Raw genomic sequence first — 26,975 nt, forward strand, 5'->3', positions numbered from 1 at the left:
GTAGGAGAATTGTCTAGTACTGTAAGTGGGGAGTAATTGATAGAAATGAGAGGGTATGGGGGGCTTATGTAGGAGGGTGGCATGGACATGCTAATTTTGATGATAGGTGCAAGTGCAAGTGAGATTCAAAGATGGAATGATTAGAAATATTGCAAAGGGAGGAGGGAGAGAGTTCCATAGTTTAGCTATGGAGCAGGATAGTAGAATTTGGCCAGGGGAACATGAGGGTGTGTAGATTTGTAGGAGGATTTGTTTTTTTTTATCTGAGAGGGTGGTTAGGAATGTAGGGGGTAAGGGCTGTAGCGAGAGAAGGGCAGCTGGAAGGTTTGAAGATGAGTTTTTGGGCATTGGTGAGTTGAAGGAACTTCAAGTAGTTGGGGAGTTCGAGCCATTGCAGGGTGTGGGGGGATTGGCAGTGGTGGGTAGAGTATTTAGAACTGGTAGCAAACTTGCTTATTTTATGGTGGCAGGACTCACGTTTGGCCTGCAGACCAAGCTGGAGATTGATTAACAGAGGTGTGCCATATAAAAGAGACAGTAGAAGGTAGGAGGAGGCTAAGGTTTGTCTGGTGGAAGGGCTGAGGTAGCGGTTGTATCTGTATAGGAGTCTTTGATTCAGGTGTTTTTTTATGGTGGATTGGATATGGATGTCAAATTTTAGGTTTTCATCTGTGGTGATTCTGAGTAGCCTGGTACTGGATACAATTTTGAGTGGGGTTTGGTTTGGCTGAGTATGGAAAAAGAGTTTATGTCAACAGAGTTTTTTCTAGAAGGTGTGAAGATCATCAGTTTGGTTTTAGTAGCATTTAGGGCCAACTGGTTGTTTTGTATCAAGGTTTCTGTTTTAGAAAAGGCAGACTGAGTTTTAAGAGAAGTTCAGAAGGGAAGTAAGCTGAGCAGATGATTGTTCAGTCATCTGTGTACTACTTGGGGATGGTGTGGTAGAAGCTGTTGATAAATATATTGAAGAGGAGGGGTCCGAGCACAGAACCTTGGGGTACTCCAGTTGGGGTTGGTAGGGAGGGAGAGGTAGAGGTTTTCCATTGTACAGGCTATTGATGATCAGAGGGGTAGCTGGAGAACCAGGCTTTGGTGGAGGGAGAGAGGCAGAGAGAGGAGAGTTGAGATAGGAGTAGGAGGTGGGAGATAATATAAAACGCTTTAGAGAGGTCAAGGAACAGGGTAGAGATGAGTTTGCCAGAGTCTCATGCTAGGTTAACGGTTTCAAGAAAAAAAAGGAAGGCAGTCATAGTACTGTGACTGAGGCAGAAGCCATGTTGAGTGGGGATAAGGAGGTTGTTTTGTGTGAGGTATGGCATTAGTTGTGAGTGGATACTTTTTCTAATATTTTGGAAAGGGAGGAGAGGGTGGTAATAGGTCTGAAATTTGTGGTGTCTTTTTTTGCCACACTTATGGAATGAGATGATGTAAGCTTGGCGCCAGATAGATGGGACATAGGAACCCTGGATGGAGCTGTTTATTAGGATGGAATGGGAAAGGCTATGCTGTCTGCAGATAGTTTGTGGAAGGCTGATGGTAGGTTATTGGATGCACTGCAGCAGGGTTTGAGTTTGAGGAGTCGTTGTTTTATTTTATTTGTGGGGATGGGTTTTAGGTTGAAAGTAGGAGAGGGAGGGATGTAGGTGGGGGGATGAGGAGGGTTGGTAGGGTTGGGGGTGGAGGGAGGGTGGGGGAAGGTGGAGGAGAGTTTAGCTATGCATTCCATGAAGAAGGTATTGAACTGAAAGGCAATTTCATGGTCTGTGAGGTTGGGGTTAGGACATGGGTTTTCTTTATTTCCTGGGTGTAGGAGGGAGGAGATGGAGTCTCAAAATTTTGGGGGGTTAGATGGGTGCTCAGATTGGATTTTGCAGTAGTAGGCTTTACAATCTTTTGTTATAAGTTTCTTTATGGAGTTTTGTATTTGTTTAAATTCTAGTAGGGAGTTGGGTTGTTTGTTTTTCTGATCTACTGCTATTACCTTACAAACATAAATGTTACAGCAGTTCTATGGGAATATGGGTGTGTTGGGGGTAGAGGGGCATTCCTCTTAACTGTACACATTTTCGCAAACTGGCCAGATGTATGGCTCTAAGTTGGGGTCAGTTTTTTCATAAAATTGTGGTTGTCTGGGAAAATACTGGCAAATCATTAAAGACTGAAGTTAGAAAGTGATGACAGACATTTGAGCTCCAGACTTCTTACCCTTCAGAATATTTATGCTGCTGGAAGGCCTATTATAATATTACTTTCTAAGTTTGTCAGAGCAATATTTCATAACTGTCCCTATTTCTGGGCCTTTGCCACACATTTCTTTATGGCTTTTAAACAGATGTCTTGCTGGAAGAGGTTGAGAGGTATGTATGGCACTCCAACATTGACATCCATGCATCTGTCCTATAACCCAGCTGTTTGTTAGTCCCTCACATATACTGCAGTGAGTTTTGCCACCTTGGAGACTACTGCATATTGTGGGGAAGACAGTATTTGGCAGACATTTCCTGTTGTCCCACATAGCTGTCAATTGTCTGCTAGTATCCCGGTAGCCCACTCCATTCCCTTGCATACATGCAGCAATAACATATATATGCTAGCACAGTCTACTACCCAATTCATTTATTGTTAAGTAGAGTGATTTCACTTATGCCTGCGGCTGTTGAGAGGGCAGTGATCCAGGGCTGACTTTGTCAGATGAATGCAGTACACAGCCTATACGTGGTAAGGTACAGGTAGTGTGATGTGAGTAGCATCCTTTTTACTGTGTGTATGTGAGTCTGAGTGAGGTGTCAGTCCCTGGACCTCTAGGTTGTAAGTGTATGTGCTATGCATTACCTCTTTGCCAAGGCCAGGGTATATTGGGCACACCTACATCTGCCTACAAGGACAGGCTCAGGGGGGATCATCCTCCAAGTCCCCCTGTGCCTGTGGGGACCTTGGCATTGGTAGGGGGCTGTGTGTCCCTTCCCTTTGCTGTTCCTGCTGCAGCTGTTTCCACAGGATCATACTGTGTAGCATGGCACAAACTATGAACATATGTGCACATGTGCATGGAGAGTACTGCAGGGCTCCACCGGATATGTCAAGGCAGTGGAACCATGACTTGAGCAGCCCAAACACATGCTCTACGATGTTCCTAGTTTGTGCATCTGCCTCATTATGGCATTCTTCGGTGGGTGGGTGTACATTTCTGATGGGTGTCATCATTCACGTTTCCAGTGCATAGCCAGCATCCCTCACTAGATGGCCATATTAGATGTCCCCCCTGGCAAATGCCTGATACAGCTGTGATGCATGCCAGATGTGGGAGTGGTGATAACTGCCAGGGCTGCCAGCACACACATTAATGATAATGCCCTGGGCAATGCACATGACCTGGCAGTTGATGGTGTGATAACTCCTTGCGGTTGACATAGACTCTATCCTCCTCCCTGGGTGATGATTTGATGTGCACATGAATGCAGTCTATGGTACCCAGTACCTCTGGGTAATGTGCTACATGGTGGAAGAGATGCATATTGCTGGTCTTCTCCTCAAGGGTGCTGGGGAAATATATGTGCTCACTGGCATGTGTTAGCATGACATCCAGGTACTGGTGGAGTACCCTAGATGCGGATGCCTGTGAGATCCCCATGATGTCCCCAGTAGGTCTTGGGAAAGTACCTGTAGCTAGTATTCTTAAGGCTACACATACCTTTGCTTCCTCTGGGATGGGTTCCTCTCTGCTGGTTCAGGGTCTGAGTTGAGGGCGACAGAGCTCCGTGAGTTGCTGTAGTATGTCCCTGTCAACCATGTAGCGCTCTGCTATCTCAGCTCATGTAGCCCCTGGAAGGTTACCCTGGGTCTGAACACTCTTCTCCTCCTCCAGTGGGCCTATTGTTAGCATCATAATCATCACTGACCTCAGAATGTAGCACATACAGATGTAGCAAAGCAGCAGCAGCCCCTATCATTTTGTCAGTTAAAATTCCTAAGTGTGTACTCCAATGGTGAGAGTATGTGGGAAAAATCAGATTGAAAGGTGTATGAATACTTAATAATGGTGTGCTGCAGATGCAGCCTGTGTGATTAGCTGACTATCATATAATCCACCTGCCAGCTATATTATTGAGGGGTGTGAATGGGCCAGTGTCAGTGGAAGAGGGCATATCAGTCATTTATACTTGACTGGCTTTCCCAGGCTGTTTCCTTTTATTTATTTATTTTTTCAATTTCTTCCACTTCTAAGCCCTGTGGCACTCCATGCAAACCCACAGGTCTAGTGTAAACATTGTTCAGCAGTTTAAACCCTACCCTGAACACGAGCACGCTTAGCTTTTATTCAAACAGCTAAAACAAATGCCACAGGGCTAAGCAGCACTGAGCAGCATCAGACACACCCCCATGCTTAGCTGTGTTTATTTGAGTGCAAACAGGTGCCACTAAGCTCTAATTGGCTTATACATGTTGTGACATACCCCCTTTTCATGTCAGCTCTCTCGTCTGCCTACACTACCATGGTTCTAGCCCTTACACAGTTAGTAACTATGGACACGGTGGCCCTTTTTGCTATTCAATAAACTTAGCTCATTTGCATACACCTAATTGCGTATACCGTAGATACTGCACTACACCAGAGCCTATGTCCTTAGCAGCCACTATAACCTGCCATTGTATGACTCTGCATGCTGGCCACTATAATGGAAAAATTCAATATAGCTTTAAATGTCATATTTTACGATTTCATTTATTTATTTATTTATTGCAAAATAGCATGTTTACACATCGCTGCTCACCTCTTAAACATGGCATACATGATAAAAAAATATATATATATATATATATATATATATATATATATATATATATATATATATATATATATTATGTGTTACAATACTTTTTTACATCACTGGCCATTTGCATGGCTACTGCACATCATGCAACCCACTGTTTAGGGTCTTGCTGCCTCTGTTTAAATGTTATCCTCCAGTACATGGTTAGTAACCGCATACATTTTTCTGCCTTACACAGTACCTACAAGGGTGCCTTTATGCTTCCTGGTTTGCAAAATCACCTCATCTGCATAGTTTTTTACCAGAAAGATGAGGTGATTTACATTACGCAGACACCTCCGTGTCTGAACAATATTAGGATGCTCATGCATGCTCTGAGCCTTGTTTCCTGCATTGCTCGGTGGCCATGTTCCCTGTTCGAGCCTTACCACTATTCCTACATGGAAATTGGATCTGTGTAAGGTTTATTGAATTACCCCCATAAAGTTTACAAAAACATAAATATAAGTGCATGTTGGCTTTCAGAATCAAAGTAGCAAATACTTTTATAAAAGATATGTCTGTGCTTATTTGGTGCATCCATTTAAATGCTACTATTAGCACCTTTTTTCATTTGTGTTTTGTTCATTATAGGTTGATCAAGACTTGTATTACTTGTTTATCTTTATATAAGAAAATGTTGATTTGAAATGCATTACAGCTTCAGAGAATGTATCAATGATTCATATTGCTATTTTTTTCAGAAAGGAAAGTCTTTAGTGTTCTAGAAAAAAGATATCTAATTTATCAATTTTGAAAGTAGAGAATTTAAATGTTTAAGCTTTACTTACATGCCTTCCTACCATGTCTCATCACTATCTCTATTATCAATCATGCATCTAACAGAAAAATCTTGGAAAGTATTTCAGCTAAAGACACAATCAAATTTTCCAAGAAGCACATCTGCACCATCTTGCAAGTATGTATATCTGCCATGTGAAAATTTTATTTGACAACAAATTCCCCAAAATATTTAAAACACATACTTCATGTTCCAGTGCATCTGCTATGGCTGTGACATTCAATGTCTGTTCTCCAGTCAGTTGCAGTTTAGCTCTAACAATGACAAGTTTTCTTATACCTTGAGGAGAAAAAGACAAATGCAATTTCAGAATCTTGCTGTACTAATAGTAAGAAATAGGTATCATGCAATAAGATATCCATAATCATCTAATATTAGTTGGAAATGAGGTCAAGTTTTACACCCATCCTGCCAAAGAGACAAAGCTTAAAAAAAATCTGACTACTTTGTCTTCTTGATTTGTTGTTCTATATGTTGTGTTTCTTCCTGGGCCTCTGCTGAAAACTGGCTTTGTTCCAAGTTGGATTTTCCCAGTAAACAATTAGTAAATAAATAAATAAATTATATATGTTATATATATATATATCATTTAGATGTTTTAGGGTCCCTTTGGTGTTTAATGGTAAGTGTGGAAAACGGAGATCCACAAACTCTGAAATGAAAAGGATCCATTGAGTACTGTAAAAACTGATCCAGCACAGAAAACATAGACACACAGAGAACATTCTGTTTAACAAGCTAGCAAAATGAAGTAGATTAGGAAACAGATTTCCATAAAGAAGTGCAAAGTTTCTGCAAGTGTAGATGTTAAATAGCAAAGATATATAAATGGATAGATAGACAGATAGATGTTGATAAATTAGATATAGATACACTATTCATTCATCATTTGCATGGCTTTAGGAACTCATAACAAATGAAACCATTTAGCATCACAGCCTTCAGATGGGAATGGTTCTGCATTGTTGTTACTTCCATAGATAGTCACTTCCATTAAAAGATGGAACATGAGTTTCTGGGCAGTGCAACTGAACTGGTAAGGGAGGCAGCAAATCATGCCAGGTATAATGGTGCCCACCTATATTTGTAGTCCCTATTTTTTTATCTACTTGTGTTGTCTCATACTTTGTGTACAACTTAGGTTAGTAGGGTTGCAATAGGCTAAGAAAGGTTGCAAGACACTACAGCCATCACCTGTCAAGCAGGGTGATAAAAAGACATTTCTAGAGATATAAAATCAACAGCCCTAGAAGCAAAATATAGCATTACTTGGCAGAACATTTGCTTGGCAGCAATTGATTACAATGACCCTATCTAGTCTGGTCTTGAAGTAGGTTAAACATTGTAGCTCTTTCATTCCAATTTTCCCCCTCACATTTTCTGCACCTGTTCCATGCTCTCTCAAAGCCCCTATGGTTTTCAATCCACTACTCCTTATGTTAGACAACTGCAAAAGTCCACAGAGCTCTTTGTAAGGAAGTACTTTCAGAGATTTGAAAAGTGTTTGGTTCATCCATTCCTCTGGCAGAACTCCTTCTTCCCCTGCTACAATTCTTGCTCAGCATTGCTCATTCATATCTCACTGATATTGTACTGAACACCCATATCACATTCCCCAATCCCTCTGGCAGAACCCCTTCTTCCCCTGCTGCAGTTCTTGCTCAGCATTGCTTCATATCTCACTGATATCATACTGAACATCCATAACACATTCCCCAATCCCTCTGGCAGAACCCCTTCTTCCCCTGCTGCAGTTCTTGCTCAGCATTGCTTCATATCTCACTGATATCATACTGAACATCCATAACACATTCCCCAATCCCTCTGGCAGAACCCCTTCTTCCCCTGCTGCAGTTCTTGTTCAGCATTGCTCATTCATACATTATTATACATTATACATTATTATACATTATTCATACATTATCATACTGAACACCCATATCACAGTTCTTGCTCAGCATTGCTTCATATCTCACTGATATCATACTGAACATCCATAACACATTCCCCAATCCCTCTGGCAGAACCCCTTCTTCCCCTGCTGCAGTTCCTCTGGCAGAACCCCTTCTTCCCCTGCTGCAGTTCTTGCTCAGCATTGCTTCATATCTCACTGATATCATACTGAACATCCATATCACATTCCCCAATCCCTCTGCCAGAACCCCTTCTTCCCCTGCTGTAGTTCTTGCTCGGCATTGCTCCGTCATATCTCACTGATATCATACTGAACACCCATATCACATTCCCCAATCTTTTCTGGAATGTAGTGAAAAGATTTAGAACCTGTAGACTCTGGTCATATCTTTTTCCTGCAGCCAGTGCTATGTTTTAGTGGTTTCTGTCTTGACTCTTTCTGGCAGACTACTATACCTCTCCATACACAGCCTCCAGAACCATATAGCAGGGTCATAACTTCTTTGCTGCTGCAGTCTACACCATGAAGATACATCACCATATTCTGTTAGCTGCAGTCACTGCCCTCTCTGACTACTCCTGGTGTCCCTGTGCATGTTATATCAACTGTCATAGATCGTGATACTTGTCTGTTTCCATCACCATCACCTTCATTCAGTTAAGGTAATGCTTCATGACAGGGTTACTATGGCACTAGGATTATAGGTAAATACTAGGCTAGCTGTGCTTGTGGGCCATTTTAAGCGTAACCAAGTTCTCTTCCAGTGATGGGACTCAAGCTCTGTACCTTGAGTCTGTGATAATAACACTTTAACCATTACACCAACCCTATATGTTTATAGGTAAGTATTAGGCTAGCTGCCCTTGTGGCCATTTTAAGCTTAACCAAATTCCTTTGGTGAGAATCAAGCCCTGTACTTCTTGTCTTGGAGGTACATAACTTAATGATTATGGAATCCCCCAGTAATACAGTGCTTGGCATTGGTCAGCACTGAGACTCAAATGCCACCTTTTGATTGGCACGGCCAGTCTATCCAAATCATGCTTTAGATTCCTCCTCCATCATCCACTTCTGCCCCTAAGTTGCTCTTGTCATTGAAAAGTCTGATTATGTTCTTTTTGTTAAATAGGATCTCTGAAAATAACACAGTGAAGAATATAGCACATAGTATCCACCCTTCATTTGTCTGCTAGGCACTTTCCTAAGTCTTGACATTTCTCTTAAAACCATTAACCTGTGCACCTTACCATTTGACATTTGAGAAATCCATTTATTTATTTTTTATCAAATTTCAGAAATTTCCAAGTCAAATGTCTTGGCATTGTCCAGGTAGACCACAGCTACTGATACTCTTTATTCAAGTTCTCCTGTAACTATGTCACAAGACTGGAACAGAATTCTGTGATTGCCTTTCCTCTCATGCTTCCATTCCCCTATTTATTCTCTATAAGAGTGCCACATCTGTCACCCCAAAATCCCTTGGTAGCTACATAGTGAAAATAATCTATTAAAACCTCAGTCAGTGGATCAACCATTGTGTTTTCTTTTTAACTTTTGTTAACAAAGTAAGCATACAGGACTATGGTATCCCTTTTTATGGGTGACCTGAGCACATTACTGGGTTAAGCAGTTTACTCAGAGTCACACATTATGCAGTTGGAGGTGGAAGGAATCAACCTCTGTACCCTGGTCTACAGGAGACAGTTTTGCCACACTGGTCAGATTCTTATGGTTACACAGGAGATCAGGCATCTGTGTGGTCAGTAAGATCCTGATATACTGTAACATGTACCAGTCTGCAGGCTTCTGCCTTGAGTAAGCTTACACTGGGAGATGCCCTCTCATAGGTTAGCCTGCTTGCCATGCCTGAGGGTTTGAACTGGCTTGGTTTACCATGACACCTTATCACAGACTTGATACTGGGAACAAAAGGTTATAGCAGGAGAACAACAGACCCACCACTAAGCCCATAAATTACTTATAAACTACAAGAAACTGAAGGCCAACTTATATCCAGTATAGCAGAGCTCATTTCAGTAGACACAATACTATTCTATTCTAAACAAGTCATTAGTCAACACATTTTCTTCTGAGCTACATTTATTTAAATGGCACATTCTGATCTTTTTTTAAAGATAAAAGCACTGCCATATATAAGATTCAGATGCTGAATGCAATATGCACAAAACCTATCTTTCCATTTTACACAGGAATAATGTATGTATGCACTCAGTATGCCCATCCTATTATAATATCCAGTCATTACATACATATATGCATGGTGATAAATGGTGCACATGTAAACATGCATGCATGATTGTATGTTTACATCAAAAAGGCTGTTTTACCAGTTACATGCACAAACTTTGTTAGGTACATATGCAACCATTACAGAAACTGTGTGTGTGTGTGTGTGTGTGTGCGTGTGTGTGTGTGTGTGTGTGTGTGTGTGTGTGTGTGTGTGTGTGTGTGTGTGTGATGATACATGAGCATGCATAAGGGGCCCTTAGCAGTGAAATGATTATACCGTTTGACCTGCTGACACAATGTTTAATGTTAATAGGCATGTTGCCTGCGTGCAGGGGTACACTGTGAATGTTTTCTTGTGTGCACTGTACTGTACTCATCCGTGATGTACACGTGATTCACATTTAATATACTGTGTTGTCAGCTGTACCATGGAACTGTTATACACATGTGCATGCCACTTTACATTATAAGGAAATACTGCTGATGATATTGCTATAGTCTCTCCTTATTGCAAATTTAACTACCTCAGAAACATAGCAGCATCACATCTGTGCACCATATTATGGCAAATCGTGACCTAGCTGTTTGTTTTATAGAACTTAGATATGCAGAAACATTAATCTGATTAATCGTTAAGTTATTTTTCTAGTGTATATTCTATACACTATATTAAGTATCCCACACTTTTAATTTAAATAGATTTTTTTTCCTACTTCCAAGTAAGTGTTCACAGTTCTGACACACATGGTGTTGTGTGTTGCTACATTGTTTTCAGTCTTTTTTTTCTGATTTCCTTTTGTGTTATTTGTAGATCTAATGTATACTTTCATATGATTCTTGAAAAATTGATTGCAGTAATTAAAGAGTAAAAAGCTAATGTATTTTACTCCCATGTTTTTCTTTTCGGTTCTGAGAAGTGCGAGAATCTGAAATACATTAATTCTCTCTTTTTTAACTCATTTTTCTTATACAGTAACAATGTAATTGCTCTGGTATTTATTAAGTCCAAGCATCTACTTTCTTCCTTGCAGTGACAGAAATACTTGTATCTTCTAAACACATTCCACTATTTTCCCAGAAGTTTTGTTTGAAACAATATAGTTGACTAAAGAATGGTATACACATACCTTCTATGTGAGTTATTAGACTACATATTATGCAAAATACTTACAGTTTGCTCACTGGAATATGTGTGATCTGTCAAAGTAACAAAATATACCCTTAAAATGTGATATATACATGCATATACAGTATATATATATATATATATATATATATATATATATATATATATATATATATATTTATATATGGATTCACTTTATAATCTCAAAATACTGAACTATCGAATTTCAGTATTTCAAAACTATAAAGTCGAATCTGCAAAATGCCGAAACCCCAAATCCGCGAATGTACAATTTGCAAAATTAAACACACCATACACCACACCACAAATACACCAGCTTGCCCACACTACAAAAAACAAAACACACACAAACACAAAAACACAAACTAACAAACCTACACTACAAATAAGCATGGGAGCAAGCCCCCTGCACTCCCCATCCCCCACACCCCCCTACTTATATGTACTAACTCCGAGTTCGCACCAAAAAAGAAAAAGACAGTAAACTCACAACCAGACATTCTAGAGTCCCCTTGCACACACACATCACATATATACAAACACCAGCACTTTCAAAACTTAAGAACTCATACTTTTACCTCACTACCCTAACCCACACATACAACTTCCAGATAAACTCACATACACTCAAACACCTACCCAAAACCCTTAGAAAATAGTTTTTTATCTTAAATTCCACCTAAACCCACACACTAAACCATACACCATGCACACAGTACATTCCACTTCATGTGCCAGAAAACCATAACCACGAATTCCACTTTTCCGGATTTGCAATTATGCAGTCTCGCTATAATGACAATTCTACTTTATGGTCTCAAAATACTGAAATTCAGTTTTTCAGTATTTCGAGATTATAAAGTGAACCCATATATATGTGTATATATATATATATATATATATATATATATATATATATATATATATATATATATATATATATAAAATTATTTAGACAGAGTTCATTATAGAGTATAAACAAATATGTATGAGCAAAGCCAAATGGAATTCAAGTTGTAACATACCTTTCAACCTTTTAGAGCAAGAAATCTGGACAAAGCCATAAATAGCAGTGGGACAGAGGCCCAAAAATAGAGATAATTTTTAAATATTGCTTGTAAAAACTTAGAAAGTTGATAGAGTAACAGGTTTTGCATTAGCATGAATTTTTCTGAAGGGTATGAAGTATGAAACTCAAATGTCTGTCATTATTTTCTAACTTCAATCTTTAATTATTTGTCACTAATTTGGCAGAAAAACAAAATTTTATGAAAAATAGACCAAAAATATGAGGCAAAAATCTGGACATTCTATGAAAATCTGTACAGTTGATAGGTATGGATAATTACAATTTACTGTAAATATTACCTTATGGTGATAGACAAAATTGCAAATGACTGTTGTCAAGCGCATTTGTTTTGCTATTTAGCCGATTCTGGTTCAAGCGTGCCAAATTATGCATAGACCATACACAAAGCACTATAGCTCTTTCTATCTCTGTGCAACAGTTGTCATATAACTTTGCAGCCTTGCACATTGTATTTAGAAACTCCCAGTTTTCTTTTCCAATGTACTTACATAGTAATCAAAAATAAATATTCATATTAAGTGAAGAACGGACTTACCAAAATGTGTGACCTGCTTCTCCAGAGGAACACATTTTTCATTTGCAATCATGGGCCACATTGATAAAGTGTAGATCGAATGAGCATAAGGTCCAATGAATACTGCCGAAGTTCCATTGATTATCTTCTCATCTAATTCTGAAATATTATTTGCTTTAGAAAGCTGGAGTAGGTAGCTGTCAGCAATGGCACTGTCAGCCCAGTCGACTGTAATAGAACCATTGGCCAGAGATGTTATTGTAACCTTCAGGTTGTTAATTTCCATACCTAGGAAGGATAGTACAAGTATATGTTTGTATAAGTTGTTATTAAACAAGAAAGCACTTCATGAGGAATACTTGTTTTGAAAACATTTCCTCTTCTTTTAAATGTTGGAAATGCTTTAATGGCTAGACTGTATTAATGAAATAGCAAAGTTTGTGCTGTTAAAGGGGCATTAAAACTTAAATAATATAAAAAACAGCTTTCATTGTTTGATCTTAGTTCATAACAAAATCATGTTTTAACAATGGTGTATTCTTAGAAAAAGAAAAAGCTGCCTTTCAGTAATGACAAAATATTTGTTAATAATTGCAAATCCAGCAGAATAATACTTGAAAACAAAGGATAAATTACTTCAAGAAGCATCATACTGCACACTTGTCCTCACTTATTGCTATCTACATTTTGTAAAATATTGTTTAGGAGAGTAATGAACAATCTTGGTACTGCATTTCATGGATAAATACATGAGTTCTCAGTCAGTTTTAAATAATGAAGTACTATTAGTCTAACTCCCCCCTCCCAAAAATAAAATTAACTGCTGGGGCCAGAATCAGAAAGATTACTGCAAAGTATACACAAGGTGGACATCTTGCAGTAACTGTTTTGTATTCAGAAACAGTCCACAAAAGGTGCCTTATCATGAGGACATGCAGTAATACAGTGGACTGTCTCTGCATCCATGTTAAATGCTAAAAAAACATTCTGGGAGAGAAGCATATAGTAATTAGCCATGTGATCCCCCCCAAACTGCCTGCAGGAAGTCGTTTATAAATCTGCATAAATTATATTGTCTGCTCATGTCCGAGTGTGTTAATGAGCACAGCCAAAAGCTGGTGCTCACCCGTCATGGTAGAGGTAAGTGCAGGGGAGTTTAGTTGAGAAATAGTGTAGGGGTTTCATGTGTGTGTGTGGCTCATGTATCACCGGGTGTCAGCCTGGGATTTCACAGTATGGAGTTTAGTTAGGGATTATGGCAGGTGTGTGAGTGTGTGTGTGTGTGTGTGTGTGTGTGTGTGTGTGTGTGTGTGTGTGTGTGTGTGTGTGTGTGTGTGTGTGTGTGTGTGTGTGTGTGTGTGTGTGTGTGTGTGTGTGTGTGTGTGTGTGTGTGTGTGTGTGTGTGCATGTGTGTGTGTGTGTGTGTGTGTGTGTGTGTGTGTGTGTGTGTGTGTGTGTGTGTGTGTGTGTGTGTGTGTTTGTGTGCGTGTGTGTGGGTGGGGTGGGTAGGGAGACGTTATACCTCCACACTCCCTAGATTAATGAGCAAAGCCTTCAATATTTACATAGTTGGGGAACACTAGACATTAAGAATAAGTTTAAACATCATTCTTTAATTGCATTTCAGGTCAGGGAGGGAAACATTATACAACAGTGATAGCTCTAAACATCATGCCCTAAAGGCACTAAAAATAAGAACATAGACGTTTTGCAGTACAAAAGATGTAGGTCAGCATGGAATACTAGATACCAGGGATACTCTGCATATAATGTCATGCCATGAATTTAAAGGTAATTAAACAAAAAAAAAATAGAAGAAAGATAAAGTCTGTCAGGGAGAAACACCCAGAATAATATATATAGCATGCCCTAAAGGCTCTACAACAGATTCAAACATGTGACCTCACATTGAAGTCCTCTGCACCACTGCTAAACACCAGGGATAAGTGAAAATATTACCCAAGTGTTGAAAAAAATATGTAAAAAAAAACAAAGAAAATTATTCAAACCACTTCATCCTTGCTACAGAAATCAGCAGCACCCAAGTCTTTGCTCATACTCTCGAGTTCCTCAATATATGCACTGGACTTCTATGCCTTTGACCTAGGGATACTATGAAGTTTAAGCAAATCCCTCTCTGATCACTGCTGCTTACTCCCACCTCTGCATGCTGCTGCAGGTCACTTCAATTACTTTTACTGTAGCACAGTCAGTATGACTACAGCAGCACAGTGGATCTTTTCCTGCTAATGTACCTCTCTAAATGGCCTGTATTGCAGTTTCTCTAAACAGCTGTTGCATTAGGAAGAGCTGACGGACCTATTTATGCTGTGCAGCTCACTTGTATAAATATTGACAGCCAGCCATTTCCCTATTCGCAGTAGTATGTAAGTGTTTTTCAGTATCACTGCACAGCTATTTCTTGATCAGGAAATGGAACTTTTCCATTACTTTTCAGGCCATTGGACATATTCACTGCAGCTATCTCTGAAGCCCAGCCTAAGGAACCTAAAAGTGAAACCTGTAGCACTGTTAAGGATTATAATATTCTTTAGCAGGTCACATCTAGCCTTAGTCGTAATCTGAACATTAACTCAAATTATCATAGCTCATTTTTCTACTGCTACTGTGTGTCATTCTAGATAGTCAATGCATTATAGTTAATGGTGGCTGGGCTATGCTTGTAAAGGTTCCAGGGCCATTAGCCTAGTACACACCTATGAACCTATGAACCAGCTTTTTGCTACAGAATTCCATTTATTACATACTGTATGATGTAATATGTTTTTTTTTGTGTGTAATAAAACTGGCACTCAAACATCAACTGGCATAAAACCTTCTAAAGAAATACAGATCTGTTACCATCAGCAAGGCTGTAGCCAGGCATATTCATCCTACTCTACTGAGTACATTTTTTAAGCATCGTATCACCATGGCTTTTTTCAAGTCATATTATCTCTATAACTGTCTAAATAAATGCCTTTAACAATGGGTACAATATTGCTAATAAAAAAATATATATATTTGTACTGGTTCTAAGGGGAAACTGTGAGAATCAAACCCCGCACCTTGTGTTTTTGAGGTAAACACCTTAACCATTAGGTCCAATGCCCAACTTTCAAATGTTGTAACAAATAGCATTCTTCTGACCATTCTCTCTAAAAGCATCTATAAACAATTTAAATCATACATCACCTCTCTTCCTTCCTTAAGATCATTGCACTTACACTTTATGCCATAGGGAAAGCTCCTTTGTCACAGGGAAAGTTTAACAGATTGCAGTAAATCATAATAAGTACTTGATTAGCTATCTGTGTAGGTAATTCTAAGCTTAGCTAATTCCCTTCAAAGGTGAGAATCAAACACTGTACCTTCTGATTGTGAAGAAAGCACCTTACCCATTATAGGTTCATAGGTGTTTACTAGGCTAATGATCACGAGAGCCTTTTTAAGCCTAGCCATGCATACCAAATCTCTAACAAGTCTTGATAGTCTTGATAAGAGTGTAAGCGGGGATTTGGGAGATAAACCATTTCCAGGTTGCCTGTGTCCATTAGAGACATAGGTGCCACACCAGGGATGAATTTCCTGTTCCGCATCCAATTGTCAACATTGCAGTTGAACTGGGTTAGGGAAGAACTCTGCTTCACATGGATGGGGAGCCTGTTTCATAGACAGGGTAGTCTCTGGGACACATACCTGTGTCTCCAATAGGTGCTATTTATATCAGAGGCAAGGTTTAAATTTTTAGAATGGGTAGTTCTGGTGCTGTTTGTTTTGTGTATATGCAGGAGGTCCATAGGAGTGGAGTCTGACAATGTTCTGTATGTCAGGCATAGATTTCCCCTCAAAAGCATGTAGGATGCAGAATACAGGAATAGGGCTTTCAGGTAGTCTGCATAGGACATTTTACTTATGTGCTGTATTCTTTTAGTGAGGAATCTCTATGGATGTTCCAATTGTTGGATATGCCTGGGTAGGTACATACCAAATGGGGCATTGTACTCAATGATGGGTCTGATGAATGCTGAATACAGTGGAACAATGCCTTCCTTAGACTTAGATGCCATGCCTTTGTTTATAAGTTGCGCAACATAGAATGATTTCCTCACCACTGTAGACACGTAATGATCAAAGGCTAGATTACAATCTATGTGTGTCCCTAAGTCCCTGACTACTGGGGCAACTCTAAGGGGTGTGTTGTTAATATGATACTTACCAGGGAAGGATGACTTCACAAAGCATACTATTATGCATTTCTTTGCATTTAGTTTTAGTCCATGGCTCTGACACCAGTTGTTTGTCTGTGTCATCCTTTCCTGGAGAACATTTATTTCAGTGTGAGATTCAATGACAGCTCCTAATTTGCAATCATCTACAAGTTTAGTCAGCCAGAGACCACTGACATTGGCCTTAACTTCTGAGAAGTAATTGCCAAAATGGATCAGTCTAGGGACTGATCCTTGAGGGACTCCACTTTTGACTGGCCTCTTTGTAGAGGTGGACTCCCCAATTTTAACTTCCTGGTTCTTGTCTGTGAGCCAGTTGGCTGTCCACTGGGTGATATACAAGTTTGTACCTAACCTCTTCAGTTTATCAACAATGCCCGAGTGGGGTATTGTGTCAAATGCCTTGGCCAGGTCAAGGTAGACAGTGTGAACCATTTTTCTCTCATCCATTATACCAACCCTTCTTTAGTCAAGTGCTATTTCACTAAGTGCTGCTTTTGGAGATGTTGCAAAGATCTTCTGTGGTAAACCTATGCAAATGATGGACACATAAACCCATTTAGAAATATTTATGTGTTATCAATATGCAAGTTTAACTGAAGAATTTCAAGGTGTGTATCTTTGTAGGTGATATAAAATCTGATATGAATTTTTGAGAGATGTTCTTTCAGTAGTCTGTTTGCAATAATAATATGCACTCATCAAATGCTAGCATCTTATCTGGAATTTTGATTCTAGTTTGTAATAATGTCAACATTAATCTTAATTTACTTGCTGGATGCAAGACAGTCATTAAATTTGTTTGCTAAACGTTTACCTTTTTCAAGCATAATACCACTTTCTCCAGCGTGACACCTAAAGTATAGCCAAAGAAGTGGCTACTGTATTTTTAAAAAAGTTAAAGTAAAAACTTCACTCCAATGAAATACAAGTGTGGGTAATCATAGGCAAAGGTTTAAAAGTAATTTGTTTCCCTCCAGATATATTAAGTCACCATATCTTGTGGAAAACTATAATTCTTTGGTCATCTGTTATACATAGCAACTATATGCAGGAGGAATGGACAATACCCAAGAGATTTAAACACCTTTACTGAACTATCAGTTATGACATATGCAAATATAAATTTGTATAAGAGTAATCAAACCATATTAACAAGTTGACATTTACAGACATTATACATCACATATATTGTTATATATCATATAATCTAAGCAGCATTGCATAAATGATCCATTTCCTGCCTTCTCTTAAACTTCATTCCTCCACCAAAATATTTTACTATATGCATAGTTTCCACAAGTTTTATTTTTCTGTGTAATTTACTTTTACTATTTTTTAAAGATCCCACTTTCTGACTTTTTTATCAATGTTACAATATTTACTACTTCATCTATAGTTGTTATAGATTTGATTTCCATTTTCCAGTAATTGCTTTTCTTGGAAGTCACCAGAATTAAACTTGACAAGGCCTTACTATGTCTAGGCAATTCCGATCCTGTATCCTAGCTCAAAAAATCATTTCTTTAGTTACGCTTATTCCTGACAAAGTGCTCTGTTGGGAATTTTTAAAGTCTGCCATCTTATTACAATCCCCAAACATTTGTTCATAGTTACTTCTTTTCCCCCCTGTCATACCGCCAACGTTTGTCATCTGACTGAGGAAAAATTCTTTGGAGCCTACTTGGGGTATATACATATCTACAGTATGCAAACAATTCCAGGCAAAATCCTAACTCTTCTAGATTTTATTGCATATTTTGGAACCATATATTTGTCCTTCCATTGTTACTTTGTGAATTGAATATCTAATCTCTCTTCCCAATCTTCTCTAACCTATTCCAACTAATTCCAACTAATTCCTATAGTTATCATGAGTTATTTTATATGCCCTACTAATTATCCCCTTTTAACAGCAGCTTCTGTTTTAGGTTATATGAAAAACTTTACAAGTACAGGTCTTTCATTTGGGATTCACTTATGCCTTTCTCTGATAGGGAGGGCAGTCACTAGCCTGCAATCTAAATGTCTTGTTGACCTCGTACAATTGTATTACTTTACGTGCTCTAATTATTTTTTCCCAGTATCTTAGTTCCTTGGTCATCTTTTTTCCAGTAAATTTCAGCCCCCTTTTGTCTATTCTTTGTACAACTAATTACAGCCATCCTTATTGGCAGAGTCTTCTTAATTCATTCCCATGTTGGCTTATTTCTTTGAATGCTTTTTACTACTTCATGAATATAAAATCTTGTATAACTGTTGTTATTTTCCATAAGGATCTGTGTCCATAACCAAATCTGTTCCTTATTTCTTGAATTACCCCCCTATCCTCATCATCATCACCCTGTTCCAATTTGTATAGTAGCTTTCTGCTTGTGTTATGTTTAAATGTCTTAACTGTATAGCTCTAAAATATCCCTTCAAATCAGCTAATCCTAAACCTCCTTGTTCTATTGGCAGGATAAATTTATCCCATTTGACTCTTGCCTTCCTCCCTCGCAAATAAAATCCTTCAACTCTTTATTAATTACTATCCACAACTTCTCCTCTGGTTGATAAAAATATGCCTGAACTGTATATAAAACTAAAAGGACTAAAACATTTTTACTGCTTGTTTCTTACTGTCCATATCCACAGGAATGAACTTGTCTAAACAATCCTTTCTTGGATTTAATGTGGAGCTGACTGGTTAGATAATTTATTTATTTATTTATGTGCATTTAATTACCAGGTAGGATCCGACTGGGCAAATAGCCCGTTTTCAGTGGAGACCCAGGGAGAAAAGCTGCCAAACAAAAGTTACAAAAGTTAAGATAAAACATACACACATTGTACAAATAAGTAAAAGTTACAAATGTAGATAAAATAAAATGTGGTACAGATATGACAAGAATAAGAAAAAGTTAAAAATGTATATATCAATGTATTACAGTTCAAATTACATGAAAAAATAATAAGCCTTTTTTTTTAAATGTAGGATTGACAAACACTGTGATTCATAGGCTACTCATCCAGTCCTAGTAAAGTGCAAGGAAAATAACAGAAATATCAGAAGGACAGAAGAGCAGAGTGGAGATAACTTAGCCAGAGGTAGTGCATGAACATAACCAGTGATTTGAGTAGTAGTCTAGAACGAGCCGTTTGAAGTTTTGAGCATCAAGAAAGGATAGAATATGCTGTGGAAGTAAATTCCAAGCTTTGGATATCGAGTGGTTATATAGTGAATCACCATGAAAATTATGAGATTTGCTAACTTTGAGCAGAAATTTATCAGCTGACCTAAGTGAGGTATGATTAGTGTTGGGTTGAACAAGGTCAGATAGGGCTGGACAGTGGTCTGGTTTATGGATAACAGAGTGAGCAACTATTAACTGATTAAGAGTGGGTAAGTTAGGGAGTTCAATCCAGCTGAGTTGTTGTAGAGCAGTACACTGATATGATCTATGTGGGAGGTTAGCTGCAAATTTAGCAATTTTATTATAGCAAGATTCAATGTCATTTAAGTCTGATTTATGAAGGTTAGTGAATATTTGTGAACAGTAAAGTAGTGTAGACAGAAGATGAGTCCTGGCTGTAGTGAGTCTGGGATGATTGGTCAGATATGGTTTTGCCCTATAAAGAGCACCAAGTTTTATATGGACTTTTCTGATTGTTAATGCTATGTGTCTATCAAACTTTAGGCCATTGCTGATAGTAACACCGAGAAGTTTTGTTTGTTCTATGGGTTCAATAGTTGTGTTTTTGGAGGAATAGATAGAAAGAGGAGTTTGATTATTTTTTATGGAGGAGATGGAGAAGACCATAAGCTTGGTCTTGTTAGAGTTTAAAATGAGTTGATGGTCTGATAAGTATTTTTTAATACTGTGCAGGGTGTTTTGAGTTTTATCTTGGAGCTCATTCAAGGTGGGTCGGAGCAGATAAGGGAAGAATCATCTGCATATTGAATGAGTGAGGTGGGATTAGCTGCAGAACAAAGATCATTGGTAAAAATAATGAAGTGGGCCAAGAATAGAATGTTGTGGGACACCAAAAGTAATGGATAGTAAGGGGGAGTTTATTATCCCATAAGGTTGCTTGTTTTAAGTTAGAGAGATAACTATGAAACCAGCATGAGGTTTCTGTGCTAAAACTGAATGTGGCAAGTTTGTTGAGAAGTAATGGATGAGATACAGTGTCAAAAGCTTTTAACATATCATGGAAGCTGGCAAAGACAATTTTTTTGTGTGTGTATTTTTGAGGAGATTTATGGTATTGGTGAAACTTAGAGCAGTATTAGTACTATGTTTGGGGCAAAAGAAAGCCATGTTGAGTATCAGATAAGAGGTTGTTCTTAAGGAGGTAGTCTAATATTTGTTTATGTAAACATCTTTCTAAGATTTTGGCTAGTGGGGAAAAGATAACTATGGGTCTATAGTTGGAAAGATCAGTGGATGAACCTCCTTTGTAAAGGGGTATGATATGGGATATTTTCCAGAGTAGGGCAACATACTGTTCAGAAACAGAATGGTTAATTAGTATAGATATAGGATAAGAAATGGATGACGCAGCATGTTTTAGAAATTCACCTGGTAACTGATCTGTGGAAAGAGTTGCAGGGTTTTATTTTACTTAGGAGATTTTGTATGTAAGTGGTTTGGATTGGTTTACTAGAGAAAGGAGGAGTATCGAGACAAGAAGGGGGAAGGTATGGAGAGTGGTGAATTTTTGGTATTGTTAAGTAATGTGTATATATATATATGTCGATTTGTTGTTGGGGATAGAGTGATAGGTTTCCCATGGTTAAGAAGGAGATTAATTATTTGTCAGAATCTTTGGGGGTTATTTTAGTATCTCAATTGACTTGCTTAAAAGTAGTTTTTTTATCTTGTCTAATTTGTTTTTTGACTCGATTTCTGAGCTGTTGGTAAGAGGTGTAGTTGGTTTTGTTTTTGTTTTTGTGATAAAGAGTCCAGGCTTTGTCTCTTTGCTTAATATAAGATATCAGATATAAGACATGTTTTCTTTGAATTTATACTTTATTTTTTACCACTGTTTTTCACTGCTTGTAGGAAGGAAAGGATAGTCTGTAGACAAGAAGATTTATGTTGATTTATATTGTGCTGTTTTACATTGATTTTCATTGCTGGTTGTTAGAAATGGATATGTTTTAGACAGGCAAGCTATAGCCATCACACGGGCCCTAATCAGCTTTAAATTCACACAGACTATAGAGAGGAAAATCCAGAGGTTATCTAAACAATCCTATCTTGGTTTATGATTTACTGTGGCATTGACGAGTGACAGGACTTTTATTTAAATTTATATTTTATTTTTACCACTGCATTTCATTGTTTGTAGGAAAGCATAGCTTGTAGACAAGAATGCATATACTTTGATTTATATTTTATTGTTTTATCTTTAATTTTCATTGTTGGTTGTTAAATATTGATAGCTTTTAGACAGGCAAACTCTAGCCATTTCAAGGGGCTTAGTCAGCTATAAGTTCAGAAAGACTGCAGAGAGGAAAATCCTATCTTGGTTTGTGATTTATTGATATTTACTGTTAAAAAGAAGTGCAATTATGAGTGATAGTGAGCAGCAGCTACTGCACGTGATATAAAGGAATTACAGCTTTTGTCTGACTTTCAGAACTTGTATGGTCAAAACTAAAACTTTACTGTACTTAGTATCGTGGTTAATTGTATATTGCTTGTGTGATTTTTCTCATAGAAGTTGATTTAAGTTCTCTTTGAATTCTGTGGTAACTGACTTTGATCATTTTTTTTCTTTTACAATTTTTTATTCATTTGAAGCTAAATATGGATTCCTTAAATGAGTACGCAATTAACAATTTGCTAATGCACAAATATCTTGTGCAGTGTAATAAAGGCTGATCATATTTAAAGGTAATACCCGATAACACTGGTGATCTGTGTTCCTCATGTCAAAAATGATTTTCTTACCATTATTCGAAGTAAATCTAGACTTACTGATGATGATTGCACTTGTGCAATTGGCACGGCTTGAAGAACTGTTGTTACATATATTAATGACTGGACTGATGAGATAAATAATGTTAGGCAAACAGCAAATAGAACACATTTAGGAAATTATGCATTTATTGTCTGTAAAGATCATTCAACCCCTATGAAACAAGACCATGCCCCTGTCAACTTTGGAATACTGGATGAAGTGTTCAGCAATCTGAGTATTCAGAGTATTTGGAAGGAAACAAAAAAAGAAAGAAAAGAAGAAATGTATAACAAATAACAAAGAAAACAGAAATTGATAAATGTCTGTAAAGTAAAGACAATACATACTAAAAAGGACACAACTTTGTTATGTAACACACATATTACAGGGAATGGTAAAAATCATAAAACTTTCAGTCTACAGAAAAATGCATCATTTTTCCAAAAGAGAAGATAGAAAAAAGAGGCAAGGGGCAGGTGAAGAGGAAGAAATCAAAATTGAATGTGGAAAGATTGAAGAAATTTACTCTAAGAAAAAAGAAGAGAAAGACGGATGTTGGCTATATGGCCCAAGCTGTGGCTGTACAAAGCCAGCTGGATGAGAATTGTATGCTTGCAAATTTAATACACAATGAAAACAGTGAGATTAATAAGCCTAATGGTGATGAAGAGCATTCCTTTATAACAGTTGATAAAGCAGATATTGTTGTATTAGGCACTGAAGATTCTTCAGATCTAGTTAGAAAAGATATTTTTGTAACTGGATAAGATTCAGTTATTAGAGGAGCCGATACTTACATTTGTAGAGAAGATAATGAACATTGAATAGTGATATGTTTGCCAGGAGCAAAAAATAGAAGATTTGAGACAAGCCTTGGAATGCCTTAATGTAAGGAAGTACGCATCTGTTTTATTCATATCGGTACAAATGATCTCATCCACAAGGACTCTGACTGTTAGTAGGCAACTTACAATCCTCTTAGATAGTATAGCTTGTACTGGTGCTAGAACATATTTGTTACGAATCGCATATACAAAGGATAGTCAGGACACAATAAAAAGATTTTTTGGATAAATACCAACATGGAAAAAATGTCCCATTTAAAAAAAAATGGAAATGTGCAGAGAATCCAAGTCTAGTTTTGGGCACACGTGTTCAGACTGGATGGAGTGCATTTGCCAAGATCAGGGAAAATATTTTTTGCAGCAGATATATTTCAGTATTTGATAAACACTAGGCAGGATTTTTGCAAGGTTGAAAATTTAACAGTTCACAGATAGCAGCATTTGGTGTATCTCTGGTGGCTGTTAATGCTAGGATCATTAATAATAAATTTTTTTACTGGAATATTTGCTACATTTCTACAAGATTGATGTTGTTATTGTTGTGAAACATGATTAAAGAATAATGATTGGAAACCCGTTATGTCAGGGTATAAATAATTTTGCTGTAACAGACATTCTAAGAAAAAATCAGGTGCAGCAGTTATGATAGGGATTAAAGATAGTTATAAGACCTGTAATTATTACATGTTCAGTGATAACACCAATGCTATAGACTATGTAACTGTGACAATAAAGACAGCCCTGGAACATATAACAATTGTTGGAGTGTATAGACCACCAAAGTCAAGTGAAGATGACCTAGAGGGATTCATACATTCCTTGCATGAAACACAAGAGAGAAGAGTAATATTACTTGGAGATTTAAATTTACCAGAAATAGAGTGGTATAATACTGATTCATCAACATTAGTGAGGAAATTGATTTACACTGTATGTTCAGGAACAACAATTGCTTCAGATTGTAAAGAAACCTACCAGGGGACGGAACATACTAGACATTGTTTGCATTCCTAAAAAATTACTGTTACTTTAAGTCATGTTTCACCACCATTGATGTGCAGTGATGATGGGGTTATAAAGGTTAATTTATTGTTAGATAATTCTACAAAACTGAGATCTAAACCAATGTCTGGAAGATTAATTACAGATTATATGGAAGCAAAAAGTGGTGCTGCGGTAGCATTGTCACCTCACAGTAAGACGTCCTGTTCGATTCTCAGCTAGAGCATCTTCTATGTGGAGACATGCATGAATGGGCGTACCTTCGTTGAAGGTTGTGCATCAGGGCTGGCAACTCAGTACATAAAAATCTACTGCCAATCATTAGCGGACCAGAGTTCCGCTGTGGTGACCCCTAACCGAGGAAAGTCGAAAGACACAACAACATGGAAGCAAAAACAGTCACTCTGTAAAACTAACTAGAGTGATGTGCTCAGTGGCAAAAATGTAGATGGAATGCAAAATGTTTTGAAAGAAAAATGGTTTGAGTGCAAAAAAATAAAAAAAAATGTTTAACATCAGGATCTAGGCATACAACATCAGGGGGGTATATTTCTATAAGAAAAAGATACCTGATTAAGGTGAGAGACTAAAAATATAAGAAATGGAAGAGAGGATGAACTACAACTTTGAAAACTTAAATAAACAAGGTGGGCAAACAAATTCAGCATTGTGTGAGACAACATCAAGAAACATTTTAAGAACATTTATGTAAACATTTTGAGCATAATGGAAAACCTTTTTTTTATAGAAACATAAGCTGTGGAAGGAGTAAAGACATACAAAGTGATAGAATGTGTGTAGATTCTAAAATTTATTCTCACACAGAACAGATTATAGCTACATTTTTAATTAATTTATTTATTTATTTGACATTTGTTGACCAGGAAAGCACTGGTTCAAAAACACATTTTCAGTGGGACCCAGGGAGAAAAGTTCCAATTACAAATAAAAAAGTATATAAGACAATGTTATATATGCATCAACATTCAAAGATTTCATACAAATTGCCAAAGAGTACAATACATCAAGTGTACAGTTTTAATACAACTCTAAGGCATATAAGATTCTCTACATATTAATAACATAGAGTACAGAGATTTACATAGTCTAGATAGGGTTCAATTCTAGACCTTTTGTTAGACAAAATTATGGTGCATGTGCAACACAGTGATCCCTTATGACTAGATAATTGGATTATGAGAGAAAAATATGGAAAGATGATATTCACAAGGATAGAAGTATATTGTTATGATGGGAGGTATAAACATCAATATGTTAGATAAAGCATAGGGTGCTCTGTTTTTGTGCAAAAGAGTTTGGAACCAAAAAGAGGGTGATAAGATGTCCTAGTGATATGCATGTAACCTCAGATACTGGAATCAAATTAGATTATATTGAAAAAGAAGTGTGTAAACTGGATCCAAACAAAGCACAGGGAGGAGACCAAATTAATAATAATGACCTGAGAACACTTCAACAAGAACATACATTACCATTATATTTATTTACTAGGATGCATAAATATAGGGAGATTCTTCACGATTGGAAACGTGCTTATTAAACCTGTCTTTAAAGGAATGAGGAGTAGGACAAACCCAGGTCATATAAAGCCTTAAGTCTGCTTTCACGATGTGAAAAAATAATGGAGAAGGTAATATTGGTTAAGGTATTGTCAGCATGCATATGGTGAAATTAGATCTATTACCATCTGTAACATGATGTTCTATAACAATATAATAACAGCTATGAATGAAAATGTGTGCTGTGACGTGATTTATATAGATTTAACTTCAGCATTTGACAGGGTCATGCACAAAACACTGATCACTAAATTAGAACAACTAAGTATTGATGTACACTTGATAAGATCGATAGCTGTATAGCTTACAAATAGGACATGGCAAGTATCATACAGCAATTGGATAGGTGAAATTCTTGGTTACATTCATGGTGTCCCACAGTGCTCTGCCCCAGGGCCTTACTTGTTTATATTGTATTTTTCAAACCTTTTTCTATCTGAGGTGTTCCAGTATATATCAAGATGACCTGAAATTGGATAAACTGATTACATGTGTTACAGATAAGGCATGTCTGCAAAAGAACTTGACTACATTAACATTTAGGCACAGGGGAATAATATGCTGATAAATACATCAAAAACTAAGCATATGAGATTTGGGAGAAAAATTGAGAGGTGAATATTTAATACTGCACAAAGTGATTTAAACTGTAAATTAATTTAAGGACCTGACTATATGGGTAGATCTAGCTTTGAGTTTTTCTAATTATATCAACCAGTTGGTTAATGATAGTTATAGAACTCAGGTCATATAAAAAGATTTATAAAGTCTAGGAAATCAGACCTGATGAAGACATTCCCCTGGATTCAGCAAGTCCTCCACAGCATGCAGGAATAGT

The 26,975-nt window shown here is 37.4% G+C and overlaps 1 protein-coding gene across 2 annotated transcripts in view; it reads right to left on the reverse strand.

The window, feature by feature from the left end:
- LOC122794691 (IgGFc-binding protein-like) overlaps window positions 1-26,975 on the reverse strand; it is a 478,182-nt gene that overhangs the window by 68,843 nt on the left and 382,364 nt on the right. For both annotated transcript variants that reach the window (XM_044063322.1, XM_044063320.1), the window contains 2 exons: window positions 12,551-12,817; window positions 5,798-5,892 (listed from right to left, as the gene is read on the reverse strand). The gene's annotated coding sequence lies outside the window, so the exon portion shown is untranslated. The remainder of the gene's footprint in view (window positions 1-5,797; window positions 5,893-12,550; window positions 12,818-26,975) is intronic.

Source organism: Protopterus annectens, chromosome 2.part1, assembly GCF_019279795.1.
Source record: "Protopterus annectens isolate FY-2018-M chromosome 2.part1, PAN1.0, whole genome shotgun sequence".
NCBI lineage: Eukaryota > Metazoa > Chordata > Ceratodontiformes > Protopteridae > Protopterus > Protopterus annectens.